At 46.4% G+C, this 18,934-nt stretch overlaps 1 protein-coding gene across 4 annotated transcripts in view; it reads left to right on the top strand.

The window, feature by feature from the left end:
• Positions 1 to 18,934, top strand: part of ACSL4 (acyl-CoA synthetase long chain family member 4) — an 89,020-nt gene that overhangs the window by 17,972 nt on the left and 52,114 nt on the right. Inside the window, exon 1 of one of the 4 annotated variants that reach the window (XM_075323937.1) lies at positions 14,594 to 14,658. The exons of 2 other annotated variants lie outside the window; for them this stretch is intronic. The gene's annotated coding sequence lies outside the window, so the exon portion shown is untranslated. Of the gene's footprint in view, positions 1 to 14,593; positions 14,659 to 18,934 lie in introns of those variants that run through there. One more of the 4 variants, XM_075323935.1, reaches the window with a different exon arrangement.

Genomic DNA, 18,934 nt, shown 5'->3' with positions numbered 1-18,934 from the left:
CGATGTGTACAGCAGCTACATGTGCAGAGAGCCGGAGCCGGCAGCACAGGCAGCGTGAGAGCTGCAGAGGCTGGTAACTAAGGTAAATATCGGGTAACCACCTTGGTTACCCGATGTTTATCTTGGTTACAAGCTTACCTCAGCTGTCAGACGCCGGCTCCTGCTCCCTGCTCGCTTCATTCGTCGCTCTCTCGCTGTCACACACAGCGATCTGTGTGTCACAGTGGGAGAGCGCCTTTGAAGAAAACGAACCAGGGCTGTGTGTAACGAGCAGCGATCTCGCAGCAGGGGCCAGATCGCTGCTCATTGTCACACACAGCGAGATCGCTAATGAGGTCACTGCTGCGTCACAAAAAGCGTGACTCGGCAGCGATCTCGGCAGTGAGCTCGCTGTGTGTGAAGCACCCCTTAGTCTGACCTGCAGGTGTTAATAAAGTGGTGAAAGAGGGTGTTTTTTTGTATTTTATTTAAAAGGATGTTTACAGGTTTTTTTCTTTTCTTATTACAGATTGGTAATGGCAGGTGTCTGAGACCAATCTAGGGCTTAGTCAGAGCTGTGTGCTGCGATTTAACCCCTGATATTACCCCGATTTGCCACCGCACCAAGGCAATTCGGGAAGAGCCAGGTAAAGTGCTGTGATTGTCGCATCTAATGGATGCGACAACCCTGGGCGGCTTCAGGCTGATATTTGTAGGCTGGGTCTCCCCAACCTGATAATACCAGCCCCAGCTCTGGGCTTTATCTTGGCTGGGTATCAAAGTTGGGGGAACCGCTGTGTGTGTGTGTGTGTGTATAAACTACCAGAGTGCCATATCCAGCTCAAGCCCGGCTCAGCACCCAGGTGCTTTTGAAGCCCTGCTGGTCTTGATGTCACAGAAAAAAACGCTGTGTAAATACCACAAAACAACGCAGATGACTCCCTGGAAACATCCTGCCACATGATCAAGTTTTGGTCAGGTAAAAAAAAGCTGTAAAAAAACGTCCTGTGTGAACATAGCCTTACTGTTTAGAATAGACAAATATTTTTGCTGATTCTATGTGCTAATCCATTCACCTTCCCCGCATTATTCGTCAGCCGCGACCGAACTTAAAGGGGTATTCCTATCTCCAAAATCATATCCCAATATGTAGTAGGTGTAGTGGTAGTAGTAATCATTATCCTATACCATCAATTAGCAACGTAGTATAGTTTTCCTGATATAGCCATGTCTCTTACCTCATGTGCAGGGCATTGCAGCTTAGGTATCCATGGTTACGTCCACTCATCTAGTGACTGTTAGTTGCTCGTGGTTGTAACTATGGATACCTAAGCTGCAATGCCCTGCACATGAGGTAAGAGACATGGCTAGATCAGGAGAACTATACTACATTTCTAATTGGAGGTGTTTGCTAATATTCTTATTAAACCTACTCCATAATGCGATAGGATCTTGGAGATGGGAATACCCCTTTTTTAATTACATATATTCCAGTTTGACAAATTCTCCAGTTCAGGCCCTTTCTCTGCGCTCTTGTAGGGGATCATGCCAGGAGCTACCACCAGTCATCTCGGGCTATGTGGCAGACAAATGTCTGCTCTACTTCCCTTTTTGTCACTGTGACCTCTGACTCTAGACCGAAGGGTTGGTAAGTTAGGAAACAGTCTAGTTAGTGGTCATGTAAATCTGATGATTGGTGCTGTGGGGTCACATTCCTGAACAGATGGCTGCCAAAAGCCTTCAGTATTTGCTGACAAAGGTTAAGGGTATCGTCACACTTTAGCAACGCTCCAGTGAACCCACCAGCGATCTGACCTGGTCAGGATCGCTGGTGCGTCGCTACATGGTCGCTGGTGAGCTGTCAATAAGGCAGATCTCACCAGTGACCAACCGCCAGCGACGCGTAGAAGTGATGCTGCGCTTGGTAACTAAGGTAAATATTGGGTAACCAAGCACTTGGTTACCTGATATTTACCTTGGTTACCAGCGCACACCACTTAGCGCTGGCTCCCTGCACTCCTAGCCAGGGTACACATCGGGTTAATAAGCAAACTGCTTCGCTTATTTACCCGATGTGTACTCTGGCTATGTGTGCAGGGAGCCGGCACTGACAGCCTGAGATCGGCGGACGCTAGTAACCAGGGTAAATATCGGGTAACCAAGCAAAGTACTTTGCTTGGTTACCCGATCTTTACCTTGGTTACAGCTTACCGCAGGCTGCCAGAAGCCGGCTCCCTGCACATTCAGATCGTTGCTCTCTCGCTGTGAAACACAGCGATGTGTGCTTCATAGCTGGAGAGCAACGTCCAAAAAATGAACCAGAGCAGTGCAGGGGCCAGATCGCTGCTCAGTGTCACACACAGCGAGATAGCTAATGAGGTCACTGGTGCGTCACAAAAAACGTGTCTCAGCAGCGATCTTGCTTGCAATCCACAGATAAATTGATCTGCTTTGTAAAGAGTCAATATACACTATAGATGTCAATGGGACGCTGACAGACGCCTTTTGGTGGTGGGTTATGGCTGTGCCCATTTTGCGTTCTGTCCCTGCAGAAATTTCTGCAACAATTTGAAAAGTAAACGTGCGCTTCAAATCGCTGCAGAAACAGTCCGTAATGAAAAGCTGATTCCATGCGCTCTGGATGCAGCCCCTCCCATAGACAGAGCGGGGGCTGCATTCAAAGCGCATGAAACAAGTGACATGTTGCTTTTTAGAACGCAGCGATTTGGCAGTAGCTGAAGCGCTGCGCTCTAATAGGCCACGTGGGCATGGATTAGGCACAATCTTCATAGATTGCTGGGGACGCAGGACGCATGCAGTTACGCTGCGGTGCAGATCGCAGCGTACCTGCATGAAAATACGCTACGTGGCCACAGAGCCGATCTCCTGTGGGAATGAAAGATTGAACATCAACCAAAATCTGTGGGTCCGGTTGGATCTTTGCAAAACTTTTTTGGGGGTTATCATTCTTTTAAAGGAGCCTTGGCTTATGACTCATTTTAATTTTCAGAATCCCAAAAAATCCCATCAGTCAGCATTGTGCCAATATTGTGATGTAAAGTATAGTGCCGCAGACTGCTGGCAGATAGGAATGGAAAGAGGCCAAGATGAATTGGACACATTCTCCACTTGCACTTAAAACAAAAATGCAAACTCTCCTCCAGGAGCAAATGTCCTCTCTGGATTACAGAAAAGCTGCATTCGATTCTGCCGATTGGCTGCTCTGGTCACATGATTGGCATTTAAGGGTTGTCCAGTATGGGGATAGCCCTCTAAATAATTTAAACAATAGGAACCATTGGCAGATGATTATACAAGGGTATGTAACCTTGAAAGTTAGGAAATGTTGGTTCTCATATTTAACTGGTAGATGATGATATGGGGCCCGTGTAGGTTGATACATTTCACATCACTCTGCTCAGGCTGTTGTGACCGCCTAGTTGATGATGAGACTGCAATTTTGTAAATCTTGGATGGATCTAGTTACAATCAGGAGACCTATCTTGCAAACCATCTCCAAGTACTAAAGGTTAGAATTCCTGCGTTTGGTAAGCGCAGCCGGCATATCCCACATTCCTCCATGACTCGTCTTCACATGCTGGAGAACTTATATGATAAAGCCTAAGAAGGATGACTAATACCAGTGTAATTAAACTGATCCAGGAGGACATCTGTATACTGAGGTGCAGTGAATACATTCTCATTCTGATCGGTTTCTAAACCTTCCCATCGCAGCTGGCAGCACATTTTATAGTACGCTCTGGCCGTCTTCCCAGAGAAAAAGCAGCTGTCGCTGGAATTCTCTACTAATGTGCAGCCCAGGTCTAAAATAGATAGGCAGCGGACAATGCATCGAGAGGTGGCGTGGGGCGCCCGGGGGCCGAGCTCTATCTAAAGCAGGGATGTGAAACTCAAATACACAGAGGGACAAAGTTAAAAACTTTGGCCCCTGGCTTTGTCAATCTAGTCGCGAGCCCCACATAGCCCTTTATACAGAATAACGGGCCCCATGTTGCCCTTCATACACAACGGGCCCCACGTCGCCCTCCGTGGGGAGTAGCAGGCCCCACGTCGCCCTCCGTGGGGAGTAGCGGGCCCCACGTCGCCCTCCGTACGTAATAATTGGCACCTGACATCACAGACCAAATAAAATCAGTCACGGGCCAGAGTTTGACATACAGTATGTGGTCTAAAATAACAATCGGCTTCCAGTGAGATCCAAAAAGTTGTAAGAAGTCATGTGTCCCAGAAGAGGACCGGGGCGTACGGGAGCTGACAAGAATGAAAATACACCATTCACATTCTCACAGGCATGGCCAATAAACATGCTCATTACCAAATTGTGATCTTTGTGAGACAACCCCACTTTGTAGGTATGCAGTATGTACAGTATGTGCACAAAGTAAAAACTACTGACACTATCCTAAAAAAAAATCTGCACCAGATCCACAATAAAATCTGTGAGTGAATGGGGTTCACACCTCATTACTACAATTATACTCTACAGACAGTGCAATATGTGACTCCACCCTGACTGAAGGGACAGATGTTCAACAGCCCACACCCCTCAAAAAAAGGAACATTCCTGAAAAAATGAGAAAACATTTTAAGAACTATAAATTGACCATGACATTGATCTGCAGTAACTGGGCAGTGGATACTAAACTATGTGCAGCACGGTGGCTCAGTGGTTAGCACTGTTGCTTTGCAGCGTTGAGGTCCTGGGTTCACATCCCACGAAGGACTATCTACAAGTAGTTTGTAGGTTCTCCCTGTGTTTGCGTGTGTTTTTCCCCTTCAGTTTCCTCCCACACTCCAAAGACCTACAGATAGGGAATTTACACTGTGAGCTCCAATGGGGACAGTGAAGATCACGGCTATAAAGCACTGCACTGTACACTGCAGGGTAATCATTAATGACGTCTGCTAATCTCTTCTTACTTTGATTTTCTTTGTGGATTGTTTGCTGAATGTGATAAGTGAATCAGTGATGGCCTGAATAAGCTCAGTGATAATCTACCATATGGTAGGTTTCTGCTTTTATAGAAACTTTTACCTCTGATAGATGCGATATGCTGATTTAGTTATATAACCTATATGTTCACTGCTTAGGGCTTTCCTGTATTTCTGCCTCCTTGCTGGGAGATGTGGTGCTCCTGCTGGCTGATCGGAGACATCCCTGCGCTGCGCTGACGTTTGCTTGCTGCAGGCCTCATAGTGTGTATAGTGAGCGGCTGCGGGGAGGATCCCATGTATCCGGTCTGCCAGCTCTGGAAAGGTTACTGCGAGTCATTCAGTGTGAAAATTCATGACTAATTCTACTTGAAATATCTATTTTGTGTAACAAAAAAGCCAAGATTTTTGTAAGACCGCTGAATGCTGCGCTACAGCCAATGTCTTTGCCATCCCAAATAGTATATGTTTGTATACCCTGTGGTCAGTTGACACTGCCTCCTGAATACTTAAGGCCCCTTTACACACTGCAACATCGCTATCGATATCGCTGTAACGTCACCGGTTTTGTGACGTTATAGTGACCTCCCCAGCGACATTGCAGTGTGTGAAACACATCAGCGACCTGGCCCCCGCTGTGAAGTTGCTGATCGCTACACATCTTTCAGGACCATTTTTTGGTCCTTTGTTTCCCGCTGTGCAGCATGCATCGGTGTGTTTGACACCGTTACAACGACTGTTAGCGACTTCCCTTTCAAAAAGTTGCTTTGACACGTCCCCAATGACTAGCTAGGTCGTTCTGCAGGTCCGGATCGCTGCTGCGTCGTTTTCCAGGTCGGCCTGTTTGACAGCTCACCAGCAACTCACCAGAGACTTTGTAGCGATCCCGGCCAGGTTGGGATCGTTGGTGGGATCGCTAGAAAGTCTCAGTGTGTAAAGGGGTTACGCTTAAAGGGTTTACCCAACACTATATATTTGGTTTACTAATGGGAGATAATCGTAAGAAATGTAAAGAGTAACACTTTGTATAACACACATACTGTATATTGAGTCTTCAAATAAGATGCCCAGTGCCCCTGTATGCCTTTCATAGAGTAGTGCCCGCCTGTGCTCTAGAAAAGTCTGGAAACTTGCACTGCTTGTTGCTTAATTGGGCACATGAAAAGCAGTGGCACAAGTCCTTGCCCATGGCTCCAGATGGCCATCTACACACTGACTGCTGAGTCTCACCCAGTACCTCTTCTGTCATCTATGCCAGCGGCTTTGCTGAAGGCATAACCCAGAACCAAAGGGCACGTCTCCAGTTTAAGTTTCCCTGCTTGGCCAACCTAATATGCAATCAGATTTTTAGGATTCTGATCGAACAGCCACTTTGGTGGTCATTGAGTACTGAGCCTCCCACTGCCTTTGGCATCCCGGCACCTCTTTCGGTATGTTGGCCCTCCACAGTATGTCACAAAGGCCTTCTATTCAGAAGGGGTGCCTGGGAAGCCATCGCTGGCTGGAAACTCAGTGCCGTGGTCTTGTGGCCACAGACTACCAACATGTCCGCTGGACCAGGCGCCTGTGAATCATTGCTCTGCTCTAGTGCAGATACTTGACCACAACAAAACTTGGCGCATGAAACTAGGATACTCCCTTTTTTTTTTTTTTTTTTTTTTTTTTTTTTTTTTGTATCCCAAACCATTAGTTTTCACATTTTGTAGCATCAGCATATTAATCAATGTCCTCATGTCACAGAGGACAATACAAAGGGTTATTGTAGTTTGTTGATGTATCTAGCTGTGACCCATTGCCTAATTTTTCTCCTACTGCCCTTTGACACGTCAAGCTGATTGTGAAACAACCAGCTCTGACAAATACACGGTGCCGCCACCACAGCAAAGAAAATGCTGCCCTCATCAGTCGCTTCTCCTAGTTTGGCAATCCTTGGAGGTTGGGGTACAGCTCTGAGGCTCATCTTTACATTTTCTACTAAATTAGCAATTTTATGTGGAGCCTGTAATGTAACTGTTACCCCTCTCTAGTTTAATTGGCAAGGAACAGTGTCTGTGGGGTACGGTGCATATAGTGACCGGGCATTGTGCCTTCATTTATTGCCTCCTGGGCCCGGCCCACAAATGTTCTCAGACTGCTTTTATATTTCACAAATCGTGGACAAAATCATATCCGTTCTTTTATTTTCCAGTGGTTTTGTGCATTGAAACATTTCCTGTTCTTCTTGACGTGACAAACCTTTCATAACCGAGAGCTTCTCTAATTTTATTATTAGGTTCTGTTGACTTGGTAATAACCAGGTCCACCAAACAGTAATTGGCACTTGTTAATATTGTAATAGTTTGCCCCCCAAGAGGATTTCTTGAGAAAGCTGTGTGGTTTACTGGTAATGGGGGTGCAATACTGCACCAACAGTGCCAAAATTTAGGAAACAATTTCTACCACAATGTAAGTAAACGAATAGGCGGTGTATACATGGACTATACAACACCGAAACACATACCAGTACAGAGCAGTTTCTGGAAGAAAAGCTTTACTGTAAGCTAGGAGTAGTTAAATCCCAAAGGAGGAAATCCAAAACAGTTATTACTCTTCCCAGGGATTGATTAACAAAGATCACGCCAAGAGCAAGGCACATAATAGTCTGCAGTCACAATGAAACCCATGGTCACCTCTAAGCAACTAAAGGACTGTCATATTAGTGACAGAGAAATGTGGTTCATAAAGTCCAGAATGTTGGGGAACTCTGCCTTGGAAGAGTTCCAATGACCTGGCAATCCACCTTAAAAAATGGAGAGACATGATTGGAGACTTTTTGGTTTTCCTTATTGATAACTAGCCAAACTTTATTGGTAGACCCGGCTTGTGGTTGCATGGCTCATAGGATGTGGCTGAAGGGAAGTCTCGGCAGATTTTTTTTTTTTTTCTCTCTATTTCAGAAGACTTTCTAACTATAAAGAGGAGACTGACTCCAACCTCATCTCTTTGGCTCCTAATGAGCATGGATGTAGGCAGCGGTCATTTCATCAATACAAACTACATATATGCATCCTAGTTATGAAGGAACACATTCATCAGTTTTCTACTTTGAAGAAATTCTTTTATATGATTTTTATAATTGCTAAATTAAACTGATTAAGCCCATGAGTTAAGGCTATGTTCACATTGCACTAAGGTATGTGCCAGGCGAAACCCCTAATCTGTACATTGGATAGCAGCTGATAGATGCTGTACAGCAGGGGTATCAACCTTGGCTTGGTATATGGGCTGCACCCAGAAAAAAAATAATTTGGGGGGGGGGGGGGGGCGCATTCTTTGCAGGACCGAGTGACATTTTTAGATGCGTATGACGTCGGCTGCTGGCCACTGATTGGCCGGCGGCTGCTATTTGACTAGCTGTGTACAGAGCTTACTTCTGCGCTGCACCTGGAAATCATCAGTCATCTGAAATAAAGCACTGAGTGCGGCGGCCCTCTGCATCGGCAGCGATCATCAAGGGGGCTGTGGGCCACAAGAAGCAGCCTCAGGGCCTGCATGCGGCCCATGGGCTGTGTGTTTGAAACCCCTGCTGTACAGTAATGATACGCTGTCAGCTTTTCCATCCTATAAATGGATGTCCATATATCCTATTTCTGATGGATGCTGATGTTGGGCAAACACTTTTCGCACCTATCACCCATAGGTTCCTATGTATCCTTTCCTAGGCTAGTGTCAGTGGAATTGGTGTAGTTTATTGTGCTATTGCATGCTTCATATTTTTTTTTTGTATACTGACCAGATGGCTACCAAAATGACATTCTTTGTAAGGGGTGCTGTCTCACCGCGCCATTCTCCATGTTCAGTGGTCCCACTGCAGCTTGTGTCCCAACCCCCCTTTCCCCCCTAAAATGGTTTGGACCATATGTGCCTACTGGTCAGTTGACTATAATGATGCAGACAGGGCCACAATTTTGCTGATCTGTCGTGCACCTTTCCGGCTTATACAGCTACTAGAGGCGGACACCCAGATGTATCTACTATGTCTTGGTGTCTGCCTCTAGTAGGCGTACATGGCCGAAAATGGTGCACGACAGAGCACAGGGTGGCCCCGTCTGCATCATTATAGTATATGGACCTATGAACGTGGGGAAGAATGCAATGTGAAAGTACCCGAAGACTTGCATCTGTCCTGTACATCTGGAGCTCTGCCAATGCGCACACGCTATCATGCTATGCATAAGGGGGAAAAAATGATTGAAATAGAGTTTTGAAAAAAAATATTCATTTTTTCTAGAGTTTAACAAACAGGAATTTGTTTCCATTCCTTAAATGCTTGTGTTCTGGCTAATACGGTAGGTAACTAGCTAGTTTTTTGTTTTGTTTTTTTTCTCCATACGTATATTTTTAATGCACTTATTGTGAAACTGCCTTCCAAATGCAATCACACTGTGAGTAACAAATATTAATAAAGGAGAAGGATGCTGAAAAAGGGAAAGGGTAAAAAGAAGATGCTATTTTAGGGCTTGGAAAACTTCTTGCGAAGATTTGGTGACTAACCTGAGGCACAGTTCCCAAACATTCTGCATTTTGAGCCATGCTTCTCCCTAGGAGAGGGAATCACTAATATGACGGACCTTTAGTTGCTTAGAGATGACCATGGGTTCCATTGTAACTTTGCAAACTATAATGCGCCTTGCTCTTTGCGCAATCTTTTATTTCCTCCTTTTGTACACAATCTGCATGATTGTAAATTGGTGTCATTTAGGTACTTTTTTTAAAAAAAAAAAAAAAAAAAGCATACCAAAAGTAGTTCACTTTTCCATAAACTACACAAACGCTAATGCACGGCCAGCTATATATATATAGATAGATATAGATATATTTTAATTACCGTATTTTTTGCTTTATAAGACGCAGCCCAAATTTAGACATAAAAAAAAAGATAAAAGCAAAATGGGGTTTGTCTTATACTCCAGTGTTCTCTTACCGGAGGGGGGGCAGCAGCAGTGGTGGTGGTGAAGCGGGGTCACAGGAGGCAGAGGTTGTGCTGTCAGGCGCGGCGGGTCAGTGGTAGCGGGGTCCGTGGTGGCAGGTGCGGTGGCGTCCATGGTGGCAGGCGCGGTGGCATCCGGGGTGGCAGGAGCCGCGGGGTCCGTGGTAGCGGTGGCGGGTGAGTCGTGCAGCAGGCCGGTGCAGTGAGTGTCCCAGTGTCCGTGGTCCCGGTTCAAATGATGGCGCCTGGAGCGGTGCATGCGCAGATTGAGCGCTCATCCAAGGGCTCAATCTGCGCATGCGCTGACACCTGGAAAAGCTGGGACCGCGAACAAACTGGGTAACTTGTTGCACAGCTGCCCGCCCTGCACGCACAGAATGGCAGCCAGTAGGCTGCCCGCCCACCTTGCGTGCAAGCGGCCGGTTACCTGTGCTTGCGTGCGGCAGCCGGGTACCTGTGCCTGTGTGCGGGCGGCAGCCAGGTGCCTGTGTGTGCCGGCTGCCGCCTGCACACAGCACCCGGCTGTCGCCCGCAAGCACAGGTACCCGGCTGCCACCTGCACGCAGCCGCAGGCACCCGGCCGCTTGCACGCAGCCACAGGCACCCGGCTGCCCAATCGCCGCACAGACAGGACCCCCAGGTACCGCTATATTTGGATTTTAAGACGTACACCCACCCCCCCCTCCATTTTTCCTACCAAATTTTTGGGAGGAAAAGTGCGTCTTTTTATTATCCGAAAAATACGTTAAATGCTCATTAATGGCTTAATTGATCTCAAATGTAATTTCCAGATCACTAACCTGCAAAAGAATTCTGAATCTGACTTGTGTGGCCCTTATCTGTGGTTATGAGAAATGCTTTGTTAGTTGCCGACACACCCCTCTACCAACCATGTATTTAAAGACCACCCAAGAGTATTGTCAGCACACACGGGCATCACACTACGACGGATCATTTCACAAGTACATGGTTGATTACTGGACTGGACAAGATGTTCTATGGCAGACGGTCTGTGACTGTACGGAACAGAACAAGTTGTAATGTAGATATTCTAATTCACATGAGGAATTTTTATTTATTTTTTTTTTTTGTGCTTTGGCATAGAAAGTTTGTGCTGACGCATACCAGCCTGATGGTGGTCAAAAGTATGCTCTCTATGCCCCTCTAGGGTGAACTGAGCCCTATGGATGGGTTTGGTGTATAGGGTAACACATGATGGGTACAGCCTTATTTGATTTGCAGCTAAGTGAGCTACAACGAGGGGTGGCTCGGTTCTGGTGTATGGCTGCCGCTAAATGTCAAGGATGTGCATTTCCCGAGTGGCGCACTTCTTGCTGCCTGCTCATTGTCTCTTCCCCAGTTCCTCTCCTCTTGTTGGGGCACAATGTGTCTCACCGCTTTCTCCCCAATCCTTCTACACTCTTCTTCCCTCTCTTCTGAATTGCTGTACTTTAGGTGCCCTCCTGCATCTCTATCTCTGGAGTGCAGGGTCCAGAGAGCTGGTGTCCCCAGTCCGACACTTGACTCCCACTGCTATTTATTATTACTCTTACTTATATAGCGATCACCTATTCTGCAGAACTTTACAGATATTTTCAGCACTGTCCCCATCAAATCCCCATCAGTTCCGCTTGGGAGTAAACCAGAGTACCCGGAGGAAACCTACACGAACATGGGGAGAGCATACGAATTGTAGATGGTTTTTTCCAAAGTTCTTGGTTGATTTCAACCCAGGGCTGCATATTAAGTTTAGGCTGGATTCACAGGATTGTATGGCATTGAATGTGAGCGCATCAGATGTGATATGCTAATGGACCTCAGCTCTTTGTGTTGCCAGAGTAAGGCTATGTGCGCACGTGTGCGCTCTGCACCGCACCGAAAATGTGCGCTTCAGAGCGCAGCTGAAAATCTGCATTCTGAAGCGCATGGTGCCGGCAGATTCGTGCGCTCTGCATGCTGCCTCTCCCTATAGACAGCATGCAGAACGCACGAAAGAAGTGACATGTCACTTCTTAGAACGCAGCGATTCGGCAAGCAGCCGAATCGCTGCGGTCTAACATGCCACGTGCGCACGGCCCCTGCACAATCTCCATAGATTGTGCAGGGGACGCATGCAGTTACGCTGCGGTGCAGAACGCAGCGTAACTGCATGTAATACGCACACGTGCGCACATAGCTTCAGACCAGTGTCTTTATACTGTGATCCTATCCGGCGATCAGATCACAGCTGCGGAGGAGAGGGTGGGATTAATCTCCCCATCTCCATTGTCAGCTGGTGCGATTATCACACTGCACTCTGATATCCAAGTGCAGTCTGAAGTTTCACTCGCACCCATAGACTTGTATGGGGGGCAAGTGACACTGCTTTTGCAGACAATCGCAGCTTGTTGCGACTTTTCTCTCATCCAGAATCTGAATGAGAAAGCTGACCAACTGCTCTCCCTCATTGAATAACATTGGTCTGAGTGCAGCACAGGTTTTCTCACATTGCACTCGTCCGATTCATACGCTCGTGTGAGTGTACACTTAGTGTCAATGCTCAAAAAGAATTTAAGGCCCAATTTGTAAGGTATTTTTTGCCGTACAGCCCCTTGAGGTGATGCAAACTTTTTTTTTTTTTTTTTCTCCATTTGTCCTACAGGATCCTGTAACTTTTATGTTCGTGCAATAGGTACCCACATGGACTCCACTGAAGATCCTTCGGGGTACAAGTATGTCCAACTGGTATCCTTCTCTTACCCCCTCTCCCATTTTAATTAATATTATGTACTGAGTGGGCTGCACTGAATGCATGTTTAGAGATTCCTACTGTGAATCCTTTTTATACCAGTAGCTTCCCATGTATGACTGTAGAAGTGTTCACAGTACTGCAGATTACGTGTCTACTTCTCAGTACCATAGTGCACGGGCCCCTGAACCGTGGCTCATGGCTGTCTGGCTACTTGGTGCATTAGCACCTGATCTAGCAGATGTGGTCTCAAGATGGTGACTTTTCTTAATTGCACCACATGAGATCTGCATATACAGTGTCTCCCCGAAAATAAGCCCTAGCATGATTTCATAGGATTTTTGGAGAATGCTTGAAATATAAGCCTTAGTTACAGTTGGTGTTAGGGGAGTCTAACGTTGCAATTTCTCAGTACCCCACTCTCAAGGACCCCAGCAGTTGTATTCTGAGGTTTAGATTAAGGACCTGTGATGACTTCAGTCATGTGACCAAAGGTCTCTTAATTGCGGGAGCCTAAAAGAACTGAACAGGAGACAGGCTGGTAAGCAGGACGGGCGTTAGGGGGAAGAGGGAGAGCAAACTGGGACATTTCAGAGGACCCCCTATTCTTGTATGGGCCTCTGGGGTTTATATCCTGATAATACTGCTTAAGGACCTGATGTGACCAAAGGTCATTGCAGGAATCCAAAGCTGAAGAGGAGACAGGCTGGTGTGTGGATGGATAAGAGATAGCTAGATGCACCCACGTGTTACACACAGTTTGGAGAGTTATGTTGATGTTCCAGAATGTGATATGACTATATTTGAATAAATGTTGATATTTTTAAGAATAAATGTCTATTTCCCCATGAACAATCCACATCCCTGGAGAATAAGCCCTAGCGCATTTTTTTGGAGGAAAAAAATTTAAGACCCTGGCGTCTTCCATTTGGGTGGAGAGAGAGGATACTGCCAGTTATAGGGGTGCATGATGCTGGGCGGAGTGGGAGCCCCTGGGTATATACTACCTGTAAGAGGGGGGTGGCACAAGGTCCAGGCCCTCTGTGATTTCTGGCTGATCCTGTGACTGCTGTTATACCATTAATGGTGGAGTGGGTACTGGGGGTCATTATGATCGATGTGGCTTACGACTTTCTTTGAGCTGAAAGTGGCTCTTAAAGGTTAGGAACCACTGCTTTAGCCCCATCACATCCTTATATTCGTTTTCTAAATATAAAATTTTGTTAAGATATCCAGTCAGCCAGAGCACGGCTGATCGTCAGTATGATCATACATTACCATGCTATCATACAGACTAAATGGACAAATAAAGCTGTATTTAGCATGGATGACCCGCGCCACTCTATTGTATATGGAGGTGAGCCGTCCCAATGATACACCCACACATACCTGTCCAGGCGCTGGTCAGTGACCACCTCAATATGTACAGATTAAACTTTGATTAGCTGAAGTCAGTATCTGCCATCTCATTAATATTTTTTGTGATTCGCCAGATTTCAGGATATAACCCTTTTTTTTTTCTTTTATTTATAAGCAGCTCCCATGTTCCTTAGGAACGAAAGCGACTTGTATATTTATCTTGGTGGTCCCCGGTGCCTCGGCATTACGTAGAGCCCTCCGGGGTGTGAGGTGACATCCCATGGCTTTCCTTCATCACCTTTCCTCTATTGTTAGCAGTTCCTAATATACAGAAAGGAAGCGGTGTTGTGTTGTCTCGTGAAGTTGTGCCATATAGACAGTGTTAGTGGAGGCGTAGCCCGGGCTTCTCAGAAGGGTCGTACACATTTTGTAACCGGTCATCCTTGTTCTTCTGAACTGTTTGACGTCACAGTGAAGGAAGTGACTCACTGACAGACAGCGCTTTACTTCATCGCACTTTCCCGTTCTTGGCCTTTCACCTAGTTGGGGTTGTGTTTCTTTAAAGATTTTCCCTGAAGTCACTGTGTTGTGGGCGGCCCTCCATTCCTTATAAGTCTGTTCATGGCCGAGTCTGAGCACTTTCGGGCTGAGCCGTCACATACAAGGCAGTGTGAGTACCTTGTTCTCTACTTTACAGCTTTTTGGGATTTGTGTTGGACTCTTTAGTGTTTGTCGCTTTCCTTTTCCTCTGGGGCAGAGATGTGTCCTGGATGTTCATGGATACAATAAGGATTTCACGGTGTATCTTTTAGTAACTTCATGCTTTGCTACAAAGTTTTACCCTGACGGATCATCCCAAAGTGGATCCCTCCATCCCTGCACCTCCTGTAAGGGGTCACCAGGGCGGACTGGGGTGTGAGGGGCCTACCAGGGAAATTGCCTCTAGGGGCCCGCACTGTGGCTACCATAAACGGTTTTATTACTTGATCATTTCCGGCTTCTCGAAGTATAACGTGCGCCTATTAGCAAACTCTACAGTGCACAGAAGAGCCCTGTCCTGTGCCTGCAGATAGCGCAGTAGAGCCCTGTCCCTGCAGATATCACAGGATTTCTTGTAGCATCTTATTTATTGTAAGAAAAAAGAGAGAAAAGATATACCAAAAAATGGGATCACCGAATCCAATGTTGTGATTATGAAAAAATATATTTTATTATACAAACAAAGTGGGAGGAGCAAGGTAACAAGGGCACATACACAATTGATTAAAAACAATTAAAAAGCCAAAATTGGCATGATTCCCCACCACGCCAGCCTCCAATATATAAATATATAAATATAATAGAGGGTACCCCTTACAAATACAGTAAATTTCCAAACAATGAATGGTAACTGCCCGGTACAAGTATAGAGCCACCGATGTATAGAACAATGGTTTCACACATACATGAGTATAATAATGGAGAAAATCTCTAGCATATATATATAAACACAGATAGTAGAAGGTGATGACTTAGCATGGGTAAAAACCACTGATATACGAATGACCGACTTCAACATATGGGGTAGTGAGGGGTATACATAAGTTCAGGTCAAAATGCAAAGATACAAAAATAGTGAGTAGACCTTACACAATACCCCTGTCAAATACCCAGATAGTTAAATCACAGTGAAATAGGCATCCACAGTCTATATACCACACATACAGTACCCTGCGGGCACCGGTCAAAGGAAATCAGATTGGCAACATATGCCTGTGTTCACCAGAATAGGTGTAAGGATAAATAGTGTGTACCTATGTTATTTAGGGTAAGTATAGATTATACAGGACATGGTCATCCAGTCCAGAGCATCGGCCTACCCATGGTCATGCCCTGGAAAAACGTAAGGCTGGAATAATCAACCCCAGGCACAAGAAGCAGGATAATTCCAACACCAAGCCAGTGGGTATATACCTAGACTAGAATTTGCTGAGTCTGCAAGATAGCATACTCACACCTGATGGCACAGTGGGTACCAGGGGGGGAGGAGAAGGGGTACAACAGGGGGAGGCAGGAGGCGTGTGACCCCACGCGTATCGCCACCCGTCGTGTGGCTTCCCCTGAGGAAGCCACACGACGGGTGGCGATACGCGTGGGGTCACACGCCTCCTGCCTCCCCCTGTTGTACCCCTTCTCCTCCCCCCCTGGTACCCACTGTGCCATCAGGTGTGAGTATGCTATCTTGCAGACTCAGCAAATTCTAGTCTAGGTATATACCCACTGGCTTGGTGTTGGAATTATCCTGCTTCTTGTGCCTGGGGTTGATTATTCCAGCCTTACGTTTTTCCAGGGCATGACCATGGGTAGGCCGATGCTCTGGACTGGATGACCATGTCCTGTATAATCTATACTTACCCTAAATAACATAGGTACACACTATTTATCCTTACACCTATTCTGGTGAACACAGGCATATGTTGCCAATCTGATTTCCTTTGACCGGTGCCCGCAGGGTACTGTATGTGTGGTATATAGACTGTGGATGCCTATTTCACTGTGATTTAACTATCTGGGTATTTGACAGGGGTATTGTGTAAGGTCTACTCACTATTTTTGTATCTTTGCATTTTGACCTGAACTTATGTATACCCCTCACTACCCCATATGTTGAAGTCGGTCATTCGTATATCAGTGGTTTTTACCCATGCTAAGTCATCACCTTCTACTATCTGTGTTTATATATATATGCTAGAGATTTTCTCCATTATTATACTCATGTATGTGTGAAACCATTGTTCTATACATCGGTGGCTCTATACTTGTACCGGGCAGTTACCATTCATTGTTTGGAAATTTACTGTATTTGTAAGGGGTACCCTCTATTATATTTATATATTTATATATTGGAGGCTGGCGTGGTGGGGAATCATGCCAATTTTGGCTTTTTAATTGTTTTTAATCAATTGTGTATGTGCCCTTGTTACCTTGCTCCTCCCACTTTGTTTGTATAATAAAATATATTTTTTCATAATCACAACATTGGATTCGGTGATCCCATTTTTTGGTATATCTTTTCTCTCTTTTTTCTTCTGATCTTCCATATACCAGGAGATCCCGACGGGTGGTGCCCTTCCAATCTTCTTGTTATCTTATTTATTGTAGTTAATAATGGAATCTGTTATTTACAATCAGTCGCAGTTTTTCTTACACACGGACATTCCTTGTCCTAGGAAAGCCACTGAGTCCATCAGGAAAACAATATTCAAAGAGAAGCAAAATGTTATCCAGCATCTTCATATGGAAACATTTACTAAGGTTAATTCACCGATGCCGCCATCTATCCACCATACAGGGAAATCCCCTATTAGACTGCGTGCCCTGCCGTCCACGATCAGTGTTTGCAGCATGTTGGCTGTAGCATGGTTCAGCTGCAAGCAGTGGATGGATTTCCAGAAATCCTGTGCCCAATGTGATTTCTTTTTTCTGCAGCAAACACTGACCTGCGGAGCGTCTTTCCAGACCGCAGCATGTCAAGTGTTTGTTGCGTAATCGCATGCTCCTCTGTAGGGAGAACACAAGTGAAAGACCGCAGCGCACTGAAGCCTGATTGTGGGTACTGACAGCTGCGGTCTCCTGCAGAGGAGACATGCGGCCCCGCAGGTCAGGAACCGCTGCAGGGAGTCCTGATCGTGGGCACATACCCTAAGAAGTCAGTATGTGTTGGTGTGAAGCATTACCACCTAATACACTTTTCCATTTGGAGACTGGTGAATATTTGTCTTCTCTATAGTTTCTAAACTAGTTTTACATGTTGGATAAACCCTTCACTAGTCCTGTGTATTCTGACAACACTGCTCTATAGGCAGATCAGGCTTATTTTTTCTTTTTTTACATATACAGTATTTATACTGAAGCTCCTCCTGTACGATCATCACATATAGAGACCCCCTGAAGAGTAATTGCATATATCCTAAGATAATAACACTGATACTGGGGGTACAGGATAATAACGACACTAGGGGGGGGGGGTACAGGATAATGACACTTGGGGGGTACAGGATAATGACACTGGGGGGGGGGGGGGTACAGGATAATGACACTGGGGGGGGGTACAGGATAATGACACTGACACTGGGGGTAGCAATGGGCCCCCCAGCCTTGTGTACTGTAGCAATGGGCCCCCCAGCCTTGTGTACTGTAGCAATGGGCCCCCCAGCCTTGTGTACTGTAGCAATGGGCCCTCCAGCCTTGTGTACTGTAGCAATGGGCCCTCCAGCCTTGTGTACTGTAGCAATGGGCCCTCCAGCCTTGTGTACTGTAGCAATGGGCCCTCCAGCCTTGTGTACTGTAGCAATGGGCCCTCCAGCCTTGTGTACTGTAGCAATGGGCCCTCCAGCCTTGTGTACTGTAGCAATGGGCCCCCCCAGCCTTGTGTACTGTAGCAATGGGCCCTCCAGCCTTGTGTACTGTAGCAATGGGCCCTCCAGCCTTGTGTACTGTAGCAATGGGCCCTCCAGCCTTGTGTACTGTAGCAATGGGCCCTCCAGCCTTGTGTACTGTAGCAATGGGCCCTCCAGCCTTGTGTACTGTAGCAATGGGCCCCCCCAGCCTTGTGTACTGTAGCAATGGGCCCCCCCAGCCTTGTGTACTGTAGCAATGGGCCCCCCAGCCTTGTGTACTGTAGCAATGGGCCCCCCCAGCCTTGTGTACTGTAGCAATGGGCCCCCCAGCCTTGTGTACTGTAGCAATGGGGCCCCCCTTGTCCCCTACTTTGTTGTTGTTTGCACACACGTACGTTATTCTCACCTGTCCTCCATTCCTGCGCTGTCCTTACCTTACCAGTCCGCAGGCTCATGGACCCCTCCATGATCTCGCCGGTGCACGGAGCTGCTGCCGCAGGATGCCATTATGGCTTTACTGCAGTTAAATGCTTTGCGGCGCCGTAAAGCATTTAACTGCAGTAAAGC

This window comes from Anomaloglossus baeobatrachus, chromosome 9 (genome assembly GCF_048569485.1).
Source record: "Anomaloglossus baeobatrachus isolate aAnoBae1 chromosome 9, aAnoBae1.hap1, whole genome shotgun sequence".
Classification (NCBI taxonomy): Eukaryota; Metazoa; Chordata; class Amphibia; order Anura; family Aromobatidae; genus Anomaloglossus; species Anomaloglossus baeobatrachus.
This window is presented reverse-complemented; position numbering and strand designations above follow the sequence as displayed.